The sequence below is a fragment of the Alligator mississippiensis genome, chromosome 5, assembly GCF_030867095.1.
Source record: "Alligator mississippiensis isolate rAllMis1 chromosome 5, rAllMis1, whole genome shotgun sequence".
Taxonomy (NCBI): Eukaryota; Metazoa; Chordata; order Crocodylia; family Alligatoridae; genus Alligator; species Alligator mississippiensis.
This window is the reverse complement of record NC_081828.1, coordinates 55,005,928-55,020,778: the sequence shown is the minus strand read 5'-3', so window position 1 is coordinate 55,020,778 and position 14,851 is coordinate 55,005,928. Positions and strand designations below refer to the sequence as shown.

At 39.6% G+C, this 14,851-nt stretch overlaps 1 protein-coding gene across 6 annotated transcripts in view; it reads right to left on the bottom strand.

The window, feature by feature from the left end:
- C5H1orf21 (chromosome 5 C1orf21 homolog) overlaps positions 1 to 14,851 on the bottom strand; it is a 238,402-nt gene that overhangs the window by 173,245 nt on the left and 50,306 nt on the right. Inside the window, exon 1 of one of the 6 annotated variants that reach the window (XM_059728390.1) lies at positions 6,339 to 6,359. The exons of the other annotated variants lie outside the window; for them this stretch is intronic. The gene's annotated coding sequence lies outside the window, so the exon portion shown is untranslated. Of the gene's footprint in view, positions 1 to 6,338; positions 6,360 to 14,851 lie in introns of those variants that run through there. 6 annotated transcript variants of the gene reach the window in all.

Sequence of the window (14,851 nt, the reverse complement as noted above, 5' to 3'; positions counted from 1 at the left end):
TCTCCCTTCATAATCATTCTGCATCCCATTCATGCCTATATGCTTTCTTCTATATCCCAACAATAAACAGGAAAAAATGGCATGCTCCAAAAAATGATGAATTTACACTGTGTGTAATTGGACTCTATTCTTTAAAAATTAACTTCACCTGCATTCTTCCCTTGAATGCATTTTTGTTGTTGTCATAATAACCAAGATCATCATGATAGATGCTTTTGTTAACAGTCCACTGATGTCACTTCAGGGAAAGCACTGTCAAGTGTCCTTTGTTATGGTGGCACCTTTTTCTACATCCCTGCTAGAGTCTAACCAACCTTTAGTGTGTCCAGAAGAGCAGGAACATGCTCTGTCGGTGGCGCTGCATACCCTATGCATCACACATGCACGCATTCCACTTTGCAGTATGGGGGATGGCTTTTGGCACCAGGAGATCCCAGTGTCAGGTGCTGGCCTCAGCCTCCCCTACCCCACCCAGGACAATGTGGGCTTTACATAGGTGTTCCCTGGGGACAAGTAGCAGGGACATGCATTGTCCCCAGGGAAATGAACATTCCCGCCCATGGGGATGTGCGCTTAGAGAGCAGCTGACTACAGTACTTATGTTTATTTCAGAAATGGTTGGACATCACAAGCAATGCAGATTAGATGCAGGCAGTATAGGGAAGAGGGATATTCATGTAGCCTGTTGTGGACAGCTCCATTTTAATATTTACTTGCATGTAATCTGTTTCATGCAGCTGAATACTTAACAAGGGCATAAAAGACTGCATCAATACAATGAAATAAAAGTTGCCACCAAAACATGCTTAGCTCAAAGGCATCAGCTGATCTGTTGTTTTGGATGCCATAAAAAAATTAAATGTCTCCTGGCCACAAAGGTCTGAACATACCTTAGTGTGTTAATCAATCAATGGGACATGACAGGTTGGGTGGTAGAACTGATTAATGAGTACTTCAGGTGTGTAGTGACACGTAAGTCTGAACACAGTGCCTCCCAGGCAACAATGCTGCACAGTAACCAGCCCTGCTGTGCTGTCTGAAGTGTCTTATTGCAATAATAAAATAAGTCTTTTCATTAACAGATTATGGCAAGTTTAAAATTTCCAGACATTTTTCTGCCAGGTACGAATTCCATGGGAATTTATTTGCAAGCAAGTCATAAGTAACTGAGCCATAGGTATTTAAAAAAACCCAAAACTAACCCCCCCCCCAACAATCAAATTTAAATAATTTCCAAGCTATGTTATATTTATTACAGACATCCAGGATGAGGTTTCTTGCTTTCCATCCTCTGTTTTATTTACCCATTCAGACTTTTACTGGTCTATAGTAAAAGCTCCTCCCTGACCCTCACCGAGGCACCCAACAATTTTGGAAGCAAACAAATGTAGAAACAGATCTATCAATTACTCCAAGATGCAATCAAATTACCCAGTATCCACAACAGCAGTACAAAAACTAACCAACTTTTGCACATAATTCCTGCCAGCATCCATTGTTCAAGATCATTCCACCTTGCTCTAGGAACAGCCCCCACCCCCCACCCACCCATGCCCTGCACAATTCTTCTTCAATTACACTGTATGGTTTCAGGACTTGCCTAGGAACTGTGTCTTGCTCTTGCAGAAATGGGGAGGCAGCTGCAAGTCTGACAGAAGCTTTTGAACCATCTCCTGCAAACCTGAGCAGCATTATTAAGTCTGCAGTTCCCCTAAGACTTCCTCCTATGCATTTTTCATATTAAAAGCTATAGCAAGAGCTGCTTTAATGTGCCACTTAAACAAAACAATTCTGCAACACATAAGCAGAGGGGAGAGGGGGCTGCAGTTGGGCACATGGGGACCTGCTGTTAATGTCTTGGAAGGGCAACACTTACCTGCCATATGTCTCTAGGATGCTGCCATATGCTCTTTACTAGCAAATAACAATTTAAAAAAGGCCCACTTTTCAACAGGATGACTGAGGAGCAGAAAATCTCTTCTCAGTCCTGAGACAGTTAAAGCCATGAAGAGAGCTTCTGCCTGCCCCTTGGCAAAGCAATAGCTGACATCTCCTGGTTTTTGAGAATGGTGGCTCCCAGTGAAGAACCCTGTAAGAAGCCACTACACAATGCATAAGAGATGTCTCTTTATAGGGGCACTGCACTGTTATGGTCCATTTAATGCTGGCCAGATAATACCAGAAAACCCTACTACCTATGTTTCAGTGTCTCCATTTGGTGACAGGCAATGCTGCCTCTCCAATGTGGGTACCATCCCACTCAGATTTCCTAGCAGGAAGGCCATTTAGATAATGCAAAACAAAATAAGAAAGCAAATTATCTCAGTGTGGCAGACTACTCTCTCAGCTATACTGACTACCTGCTCCCTCACTGCTAACAGAATTGGTTCTTGAGTTCAGGTGAGGCTGAAGCATTTTGGTGCTCAAGAAAAAGGTGTCTGTATTTGTATGTTATGTTTGTCACAAGAGCATCACACGCTGTCCTAAGCAGCTTTGCTGGTCCACTGGAATTGCTAAGTCTGGCCATTTGACAAAAGGCATGGAAATTGAGAGGAAGGTCCCATTCAGGAATTTGAGAGATCCAGAATATGACAGCTCTCTCTGCAGAGAAGATGGCAGCTGAAAAAGCAAAGGACAGAATGAGCCTGACCTAAAAAAGCTGCTGTATACCTTGACCTCCTTTGAGAATGGCAGATCAGTTCTAGACATCACTTCATCTACCAACAAGATACAGGCACTTCTTCAATGTTTATGGAAGCTGCTGTGTGATCAGCACTTCTCAAAATCTGTCCACTTAAGTGACTCAATATAAACTGAAGAGACTAACTTTAGGCACCTATTTTGTAAAGACTTGGAATCTCTAATTATACCAGAGCTTTTTTTTTAAGCAGCCTGAGTAAATAGGTATCTCAGTTCTTCTTTCAGAGCATAAAATGCTATATAATACATGCACTTTCTGTTGATGCATAAGTCTCATAAATAATTGAGCTCACTCACTTGAAAAGAAGGTCCAGGGTATGCAAAAGGCCTAAACTAAAGACACAGGCAAGTCAGTAGTTTAGCCAAACTCAATTACAAGCTTTTCAAGATGTTAAAACATAAAACAAGCAAATGTAGTAAGTGAGCATACAGTTGGGTGAGTCATACCAGAGGACAGGAAAATTAAACAAATATTTTTATCTGGAAGCTAGGTAGTAGCATGATGCCAACCTGCCTTTGGTACATGTTAGGATACTGTGAAGGAGATGATATTACATGCATACCCTTATTCACAGAAATGAAAATTAAAAATGAATCCTGTTTTTAATCATTTTCTTTTAAATTATTTACAGTCTATTCATGCTGTCAATAGACTCTCTCGTACTTCAGTCTAATTTCACACTCCCTGAGAAGTAACCAGGTCTACCTTCTGTTCATGTTATAGTCAACCTGATTTACAGTTTTTCATGCTCTAAGGAAAGTGGTCATGTTATATACTTTGGCTCATAATATTGCAGGGGCATAATCAACTGCAGGAAAACTCTCTCTGATTCTTTAAAAAAACAACAACCATGAAAACATTTTGGTTCATAGTAAATATAGTATAAATAATTTTAGGCTTCAAGGCGGTCCAGAAACAACCTCAGTGTTTTGGGTTGAAGAGGTTATAAGACCCTATTAATAGGGTACTGAGGAACTGACTTTTAAAAAAAAATAAATACAAAACAAACATGTTTGGGGTTAGAGTTGTGATGTATTTTTAGTTGTTTGAGAGAGTCCCAGTTCATATTAAGTTTGAAAACTGCTGTTTTAGACCAGGGGTCAGCTACCTATGGCTAGAAGGCCAGATCTGACCTGGAGCCAAATTTCTGACAGATTTGGGCAGCAGGGGGCTTTGCCCAACCTGCAGCTGGACAGTGGAAAGAAACACTGGCAATGACCAGGTCCTAGCATTGTGCTGCCTTGGCCATTGTATCCTGCCACTGACCTCTATTTCAGATGGTTGCTTAGGCCTTGCTGGCATACAATTTTGCACTAATTTAGCTAACTTAGTACAACCTTTGCAGACATGTATTTCACTTTAGAAATGGCTTATTTTGATTTTCGCTCAAACTTGTTTGTAACCAAGTTTAACTAGACTGAAATAAGCTGCTCAAATTGATAAAGAAAAGCCTTCTGCACCATTTCTGTATACATCTGTATAAAAATCACCTCTGCAATTAAATTGTTGCAACTCTCCATATGGAAAAGTTCTTAGTAAATTAAATACGTGAGTAGATGCTACATAAAAGTGCCTCTTGTACTCTGAACACGAACTATGCGATTTCAAAGAGCATTAAGTAATTCAAGTTCTCTTGTAAGAGTGGGTGTGGGCCTTCAGGTGAATCTATTAATTACTCTTCAGCAATGTTTAATGTAGCATATTATTAACCAGTGCTGCTCACTGTTGGAAAAAAACCCTGAAAGCAACAGGCTCCCAAGGCCAAGAATGGTTCAAAATGTAAATTCTATTTAATTTCTGTAATGTTGTTCATGTACATCATTATGGAAAATCAAGCGTAGCCTATTAAAGAATGTGCAGAATAAGCAGGAGTGAAAGAGCTAATGGCAGCTTAGACATGTCACGCTGAAGTTTGGAAACTCAGACATAAAAGAGTTATTAGTTTTAGCTCTGCAATTGTGAGGAAGTCAAAATGAGCACACCCTTCAGGAATAAATTAAGGAAATATTCCTAAAAGGAAAAGATGAATCAAGCTTCATTGCTTTAAAACTCAGAGAAGCATAGGTCACACAGCTGAAATCTTCCACATTGTTTGTCACAAGGAAACGTCTGAATGGAAAGTACAGGCCCTCTAAAATGTTTTCAGCCTCCCATGAAGCCAAAGCACAGAAAGAAAGTCATATGGGACAGAAAAAACATGTGTACTCAGCTGAAAGGAAGGGCCAGGAAAGGAAGTGTGTATTTAATAACTGAAATAACAAAATGACAATATATAAAGTAGCAACTGAAATGATATGAAATTAAATGGAAACTTAAAAAAAAAAAGTCAACAGTGATACTGAGACATGACATTACTTTTGTAGATAACTAATTCCAAAATTTTAGAATGGGTCACAGATGATAAACCTGCGCTCTCTACATTGTGGGCCCTTGCTGAAATATATTTCCTCTTCCAACGCAATGGACATTCCATAAACTCTTCACAGAGCAGGTCATGTTTCTGATCTTGTGTTTGCACACCATTTAGCCCAGTAGAGCCAGATGCTAATTAGTACCCACAGGTGCTATCTACAACTGAAACAACAACAGCCACTGGTACAAAACTCCTTCCTTTCACTTGTCTATTACTGTTCATAATGGTAGCAGAAAGTATACATAACTTGTTTCTTTTACAGTACTCTATATACTCTAACCTAGGAAACTGGCAGGAAAATTAAGTTTTAAAAACCCCACCCAAGGGGCAGTCATATAGCCCTACTTATTATTATACTTCATGCCCATATCTTTCTTAGGGGTTTAAACTCAAAACATTCCTGCCCTGACATATTAATTACTTTTTAAATTTCATTTTTGGTGGGTCGATATCTATTCAGGGCTCAAAAGTTTTTCTAGTTCAAAATATGCTGTTATTGTTGATTTCCCCAGTTACATCCTACTAGAATTAAATTACAGTAGCTTTTCAAACTAGAGGACAAGGCCCTTGTGTCCAGTGGAAGTTCATGTTGACTTTAAGGGGGTTCTGCATTAAGAAATAGATTTGCCATATGGAACAGATTACAGGATCGAGGCCCATGAGTCTACTAGTGTGTGACAGTAAAACCTTGAAGCAGCTGTAAAATGCCAGGCATATTGGCCATTTACTCCTGCAGTTAACTTTTCACACATGAAAAAGAGCAGCTGTTTTCTTGAGAGCAAGTCCTGTAATATATTTATAACCTCCCTTCCCCCTTTAAACTTCAAGTGTGGGGAGGATATCACATTAAGATTAAACACTTTTTAAAACTTTTCAACTGCTACAAATTTTAGCAACAGACAAACTCTCTTAAGCTTTTGTTACATTAGCAAAGAATACTGAATCTTGATTTTATAAATATATTTAATTTTTTTTTTAAAGTAACAGAACTGTCATTTTTCCAAACACTGCCACTAAAAATAAGAGTTCTCAGAAAGCTCAGAAGATGCAAGCCATTTCTACAATGACAAAAATGAATTTAGTAAAACACAGAATCAGAAAATTAAGGTGGGAAGGGACCTCAGGAGGTCATCTAGTTCAACCCCAAAAGTCTCTCTTTCTACAGGTATACAGCTGATACTTCAGTGAAATATAGAAAAATACAGAGAGAGGTTTGTACAGTACCCTTTTTAGAGTAGATATGAAAGTCATTCAGGGTCTCCAGTCTGTGGAACAGTTGAAGATTTTACACAGAATGCTTTTCTGCAACTCTGGTCCTAAATCTGAAGACCTCCTCTCTCTCCAGGAAGACGATAGCTATGCTTCCCAGCCGTTGGAAACTTTTCACTAGCTTCTGTTAAAGCCAGCTGAGATGGCCAGCTGCCTGACTGCTTATTTACGGAACTGCTACCACAAAAACACAACTCACCTGTCTCTGATATACAGCAGTACTCCTTTCAAAAAATCATCCAAGAATTTTCAGTTCCAAACTGAAGCAAAACAATTCTTCAACAAATCAGCAATAAGAAAAGTAACTTTGTCCCCTGTAAAGCATTTCTCTTTGCTGTCCTCTTTGTAACACTGAAAAACTGTACATGCTCTCATCTACTTATCTATAAAAAGACTACTTTTTTTTTTTTTTTAAATGTACACACACAATTCAAAATGGCTTCTACACAGGGCAGGTACATTTACCCAAGCGATAAATTAGTACAGCAAAATGTCTTACAAGTACTGAGGATGATCCTTTAAGACAAATGTCTGTATAGAAGTGGTATAACCTGGGAACTAATGCTGTTTTGTTTATATGCAATGACATACAACTGAGTCCAATTTACTACAACTGTATTTAACTTCTGACAGTTTCTGTCCACAGAACAATAAAACTGTAACTGATGGCATCATTTATAGTAGCTGTAAATTGCACAACTCCAGACAACTGATAAATATAGCCCAATGAAAGTCAGTTTAAGGAACAACTTCCACACAAAAAGACAATAAATTCTTCATTCAGTATCAAAGTGAATACACTGTACTTTCCAACCACGCGCTACATGTAAATTTTGTGTTGCTGTATTGAGGCTGAAGTTTATCAATTCTATTTTTAAACGCTTTAGCAAAGGGGTTTATGTTTCACCACAAAATGTTACTAAGGGCTGAAATGTAGCCAACAATACCACATGGGAGATAAGCTAACAACAGGTATTGTTGCTTCTGCTTAGATTTTGATTGCTCCATCTGAATAATACTTTTCAAAGTTAAAATATATTAATCTGAAAAATGGCCAATGTATGCAAGTATTTTTGGCAGTAATTTAAGACATATTTTTGTGCTCATAAATTAAACTATCTCATTAAGGCAAAGCAAGAGGTTGGATGCTCTAGCAAGTAAACCTAGGGCCATGAACACTAATACTTTAAACTAAAAAGAGACAAAGGAGAACCACAATCTTTCTTTTTTCCTGCAAGGATGTGTCAGATACATCAAGGAGAAAAGTTTTGGGGGAACAGAGACAAATTTTTAAATGCATAAAAAGATAGGAACAGTAAACTACTTCTCTTGCATGTCATCAGAAGTCAGTTTGTAGGTCGAGATTTCAAAAGGATGCAATTAAAAAAAAAAAAATAAAAGCAAGTCATACTTCTTCCTGAAAATGTTGCAAGTATAATAGCTTACTCTCGATCTAGAATATCCTCCTCACTGTATTCTGTTCCATTTACTGGTAGAAACTTCCCTTTTCTACATATAAAATAGCTTTTATAGTTCTCAGAACTACTTCCAAAGTATGCAGCGCCTTCAATCACTATGAAGCTGATTCTGCAAGAGGCACAGACCAAATGCAGGTATCTTGCCATGCTAAACTCTTGGCAAAACTGCAGACCTGCACATGCAGTCGGGGTATCTGGAATGTATAGAAGATCAGGCTCAAACCCTGGGAACCCTAACAGGCTGCTGGAAAGTCATGTACCTATCATTTGGAAGCCAATTTCCAAATCAATCTGAATGTCACAGAGCAATCTCCGCACAGGCACAAATGTAACTTTTATTAGAAATGCATTCAATTTCAAGGATAAAATGAAGTCCATTAACTTCTATTCACTGTAATTACACTTATTCTGTGCTGAATAACTGTGCCAAGAAACTTAAAGAAATCCAAGATATAGCATTCCTGACTATGGCAGATGTAACATGCTTCATCTGCTAGGAAGTATGTAAAATAATTGAAACATACAAGGAAGTTGTCAAAATAGATCTGCTCAGGGTTTTGAATGCCCCCAGAACAGAAGGCTTACTTTAACTAAGGAGATAACTTAAGGAAACTGCTTTTTTCATCTTAGGGGAAAATTGCATTGTCTGCTCACTGAAAAACCTAGAAACATGAAGATCAATTCCAGTAAGGAATTAATACAACTCCTGAGGAATCAGCTTGTGTTTACAATAACATCTCACTGAGCAACAGGAATCATGCATAGTAAGGTTATATAACATCAATTGGTTCCTGGGATGGAGAAGGCTCTTTTCTCCAGTACCAAAAGAGAAAGGGGAGAAGTACTATAGCAACAAGGAAAGGAGGGGAAAGACGTTGCTTAGCAACTAGATAGTTCTGGCAGCTGAGTTTGGGGAGAGAAATTAAACTAGAGGGGTATGGGAATTAACCTAAGAAACACTTCATTCTATGAACAGTAAGGATGAGGCTGGGAGCCAGATCCATGACTGGTAGAGATCAGAATAGTTCTAACTTCAGTGAAGCTAGGTCAGTTCATATTCAGCTCCAAGTGCACAGGAACCAACAGATTAGGTAGTGAAAATTTCAATCAGAAAAGAAAATAGGAAAAGAATCCTTGTTTTCTTCAAGCTGTTGTGTATTTCAGACTCACAAAGCACCGGCTTGCAAGTCATTAACAAAATGCAAAATAAACACCCCACTGCTTTCCACCACCAAAGAAAAAACATCCAGGAAGGGGTAAGAGATCAGAATAGAAACCCAGACCTAGAAACCCAGGGTAGGAAAGCCATCACCTGCAAATTTCTAGAATCTAGATAATTTGCCAGACTAGACAAATACTCAGACAAAACACAAGTTACAACAGTGCATCATCATGGTTCTCAAAAAGACAAGGACTGATGTGGTCTCAAGGACCTCTTTTCAGTACATGGGTATATTTATGAAGACAATTAACTCTGTAGTTCCAAATTAAATTAATCAGTGTGGGTAAGATTTTACTAAAAGAAAAGGAGGGCGTAGTTTTAACTTAAAGTAACAAAGACTAAAATAAATCCTGACATGAAGAGTAAGTCTAGTGGGCTCTGAGCTACAGGGCTGACATTCAGGTTTGCTATTGGATTACCTGTACCATGCCACTTCATCTTTTTGTACCTTAGTTTACCCAAGCATAATAGGCACACTAAAAACTGTTTAAATTAAACAAATTAAATGTTTCCAACATATTCTGATACCACTAATGAACAATATTGTACATACATAAAATCAAAGTATTTTTATTCTATTGCCAGATGAGAAAAAGGAACTATAAAAGGATAAAGAAGGCAGCTCATAAGCCTGTACAAACCAAAAGAGTTCTAGAAACAACTGCACAAGAATCTGGTTAGGATACAGCTCAATAATAGAATTAAATTGGCCAGCACCTCAAGTGCACATGCAGCCTCGCATCTTTGTTTGAAAGAGCTTAATCTGAATGTAATTAAAAGTAGGAACTTCTTATAAATTATTGAGAAAATTCAAGTGGAGCACTAAGTGTCACAAACCCCACCCCTGGGAGCGGGGGGTCATGGAACGTCATGCCGTTTTTATGGTGTTTATTTCACTGACATAGCATGTGTGGTCTCATTGAAAAGCCACTGTCAGGCTGTATCCATTTATGTCACTTCTATCACTATATAGATTATGCTACGCCATCTGCATATTCCTTTGTGGTTTTCTACATAGCTTAGCAAACAAATTTAGGAGGGATGCATGTTTAAGAACGATTGCTACTCCCAAACACAGGCAGGAGACATTATTGGATTGGGCTCCCAAGGCATTGTCTGCCTGTAATGAGGAAAGGCGTCTAAGAGAAATGGCCCATCAGGCGTGAGGAATGCCAGGTGTCCCAGGGACAGTAATGACTGGAGGACGCTGTGATCATAAATCGCACCAGAAGTGGCTCCTTTAATACTTTCATTTCACTGCTTGCCTCCCTCCACACCCGACTGACAGAGGGGCCCCACTGGCTGGGCTGTCTGTCGATAATTGCCGGGGAAGCCAAAACCGCAGTAGGTGATCAGTTTAGTGGCAAACAGTGGCAGTTTATATAGTGGCAAACAACCTGGCCAGCAGGGCTCCTCTGCCAATCGGGGTGGAGGACACAAGTGGAGAAATGAAAAACGTTAAAAAGAACTGCTGTGGTGGGGCACTTCCAGTGTGATTTACAGAGACCCCTATCTGTGACTCATAAGTAAATGTGGAGGGGGCTGTAGCAGGAGGCTTTTTAGAGTCTAACTAGGATAGAATCAAGGTCTTCTGGATTTTCCCCAAGTTGGAGAAGGATCCAGAGCCTCAGCAGCCAGCAGGAAGGCTGATCTCTAAAAATAGTGGCAGATCTCTCAGGAGAACTAGGGTGAGGCCAGGTGAGAGGGTTAGAAGCTTTACTTGTCTTGTTTTTCTGTCTACAAATTTATGGTCAGTTTTGCTTGTATAATTCTTTTTTCTTACATAATAAATTTTGGTTTTTTTGGTCCCCTCTGGTTGCCTATAGAAAGAGAAACTCTAAGTGATCTTCCAGTGATATTTCTATTGAAAGGGAGACTTAAAATTTCTGTCACAAGCCAATGGGGAGGTCACAAGAGCTGGCAGAGATTTCCCTGCTGCAGCTGGGGTGCAGCGTAAAGGCAGTGGAGCTAGGACTTGAGGGGATAAGGACTTATCACTGGGCAACCTTGGTCTGTACCTTGAGGCAAGCACTAGAACAGCAGAGAGAAAGACAGAGCTCTGTGGGTCTCCCACAGGTGGATGCGTGGCACTAAGCTTTAATTCAATTTAATTGGTATAGTGCAAGGACCTAGACAAATTTGTTAGCATAACGGAAGACTACTGGTACAGAGCCCTTCATCTTGTTATTCACAAAGGAAGGCTAATTTAGAGAGGATTGTCTGTCCTATCAAAGCTGAAAGGTTTCTGTGCAGTTCAATGTCAACAATTTTCATATGAAAAAAAATGTAAGTCTTCTAAATGTATCTATATATTAACTCCCTTGGAATGTATGGGACAAACCTAACTGCTATAGACCAAAATATTTTATGTAAAGTGCACTGTTTTGCTAGAATTTATCCAAACCAAAAGAGTAGGCTTGAGTCATACTCCCCAGCAATTAAACAAGTGGTCTGATTTTCTAAAGGATTTAGCATCCAGGAGTTCCCACTGCTTTCAGTGAGGGAGGCCAAGTTCTCAGCACTTGAGAAAAAGCAGGCAACTTATTTAAATGCTTAAATAAGGACATAGTAGTTTCACTAATCCTGGGCTCAGCTGAGCAGAAATTGAGAGGGAAGTTCATTTAGATTTGTTTTAATGGGCACAAAAATCTTGTGTAATTTTAATAATCATGGATTTCAGTTGCATACCTGACATGGGTAACACAATTTTTCTAATCAGCTGTGGCAAAGCCTTCCATTTTAAATGTACTTTCACCAAGATCAACTGACAAAACTCAAGAACTTTCTCAGTGGTTTGGATGAAGCTTTAGTAAAATGCTAACCTACCTTGGTAAGCTCACTCAGAGTGGGACTCTAAGCCATAGGATTTCATTGATGGTGAATCTGCTGTGTGCTATAAAAAGCACTTGCAGAATACAAATGAAAGCAGAAGGTGCATCTTGGTATCAAAACTACTGTTCTAAAATACAGATAGATTGCAAGCAGGCTATAAGGTAAGGTTACTTTGAGAAAGAATGAATTTTATTTAAATTTTAGTAATGGAGCTGAAAGTATAAGACTAGCATACAGCCTGTAAATAATTTCTCACCTGATGCATGACTAACAGTTAACAATTATATTACAACAGTTGACATTTTCTTAAAAAAAATACTAGGATGTAATCCTTGAATTTACAGATCACTGAGCCTTTCTTCAAGGCAGAAGTAATTGTGATTTCAATTTAACAGAGTTATAAAAAATCTAGATTAGTGATTCTTATCCAGGGTGCTGCAGCACCACAGGATGCCTTGAGATCCTTTCAAGGTTACCACAGGGTGCTAAGTAATGTTAGCACTGCTAGGTATGAAAACATGATTCACAAGATATACCCAGATATCTCAAATATGAATATAATCCCTATTGTTGTTAAAAACATTCTGACCTGTTGTGGTCTTTGAGTTCTTTGCACAGACGAATTGCTCCATTATTTTTCTGTAGTCAAAAAACTGGGTGAAAACTAATAATGGCTATTTCGAGGGGTGCCTTGAGTCTAAAAGAGTTGAGAACCACTGACCTGGATGAATGCGATGTATCAAAGCCAACCAATACAGGCTCAGTAAGGGAAAAACAGTGCCTCCTTAACTTAGTAGAACTCTCTGAGAATGTCAAAAAATTGTGGATAAAGGAAAACTGATTAAATTAGTTGGACTTTCAAAAGACCAATGAGACAAGTTCTTTGCAGGAGCTATTAGACAATAATAGAAATAACGGAAAATAACGGGTGAAGAAAAAGCCATACATTCCCCCCCCATTGATATATGCATATGCAGCATGCCAGCTGATCTGCTCTCTCTATGCATGTTAACATTGAAAGGCTCTTCTTTCTCTCGTTAAGACATAGAAGGAAGTTGGCAGCATACATAATTTTTCTACATAATGTGGTTAACTTGTGGAACTCATTGACACAAGGTATCACTAAGGCCAAAGTTATTCATTCAGAAGTCTAATAATTAAAAAAAGCATGAACATCTGTGTGGATGATAATGATCTCTAGTTTGAAATGCTAAAGGATGACATTTTCAACACTTTCAAAGGGATTTTGGTACATAATTCCCATTGAAATAAAAGGAGGTTCTACATCTAAAACCCCCAGGCACTTTGAAAATATACCCCTTCTTGTTTTAAGGCTTATACTGTAGTAACCTTATGTTTGGAATTAGGAGTAAATTGTCATTGTAGTAGGTTATCCCCAAATCAACTCCTACGGGTATAAAATGTTGTTATTCCTTTAGCCAGGCCCAGGAACCAGCCTTCCCCTTTTTCTACCTCAAACTAAACAGGATAACAAAAATGAACACTCCCCACCTCCCCAGAGCAATCTTCATTGCAATGTTTCAGCATTGCCTTTCTTCTCAGCTTCACCCCCCTCTCTCACATCATCTCTCAGGAAGCTTTTTAACTTCTTCCAGGGCCAGTCAATCATCCTTGTCAGCTGGCCCTGAGGTCCTAAGTAGGCAGGCTAGTACCCCTTAGCCCCATGCAGTGGGGCTCCAGACCCTGAGCCCTTCACCTTGTTATATCGTGTTTGGTGCTCCTTCTCCTACAACAGTTGATATTGACCACTCTGCGACAGAATACGGGACCTTTGGTCTAATACATTATATGAGGGATTCTACTTGATAGTAGCTGCCCTGACAGAATCAGCCAGGGCCTTTCCAGAGCCTGTGCTCATTCCAGAAACAGAGTACACATAATTAGTTTTAGATCTCATTTAAGCTTTAATCAGTCAGGGCTTTTTGAGAGTCCAAATCAAATCTACTTTTAAATTGTTTCCTATACAAATTGATATATAAAAATATATTTAATTATTTAAGGGGTTTCCAGACTCTGAGGGGGAATGTTTGGATAGGTATTATTTATTTGGAAGGCGTGTTCTGCAGGTGAGCGCAACAGTTTAAAAACAAAATAAGCTTACCTTCCCCTCAAAGATGAGATAAAGATGTTTTGGCAGTTTCTGGAGAAAAACAGATAGATTGCAACAGCCCTATCATCCTGGCTAAGTCCCTCAGACGTGGATACAGAGGGGGTGCAGCGGTATCATCATATTCTCCTTTGGCTGTGAACACACTAGCTCAGAGCCGGAGCCCCTGCTGTTGCTTAGCTCTGGAGCCCAGAGAGTGAGTGCTACCATTACTGCTCATCCCTTCCTTTCCCCTGTGCTGAATTCAGGCACAGGGCAAATAGCAACAATATTCACCTCCTAGTTTCCGGCTAGACCCTGCCCCAATCATCTGGTGAGCTCAGAGCTCACTGCTCACATAAACCTCTGGCAGAAAATGCAGACCAGGCAATAAGCTCAGAGATCACTGCACACATACAACACACCTAAAGTAGGGGACTGCACCCCCCACCCTTCCTCATTCCTGGGTTTGCTAATGGACTTTCTTATGGTAGACAGACTCTACTGTCCCATGTACAGACCTATTTGATGTGCCATGGGGTCACGGGCTTAGGCCCATCATGAAAAGCTATACGCTTCCCTTAATAAGGAAGGCCACTGGGGACACACCAGCTGATTACTTGAGACAAATAAAAAGAAAACAGGAAGAGGACTGAGGTCATACGTTAGTAACAATGGATCCAGAAGGAGATGCCAAGCAGAGCATACTAGCTAGTGCCCACTGCTCCCTGAATGAGTTGAGGGAGCCTGTGGACACTGACCAATGATAGTCTGCCTGGAGATGTGAGCAGCAGAGGGACAGGAAAACAGTGTCACTCACCTGGGTTCC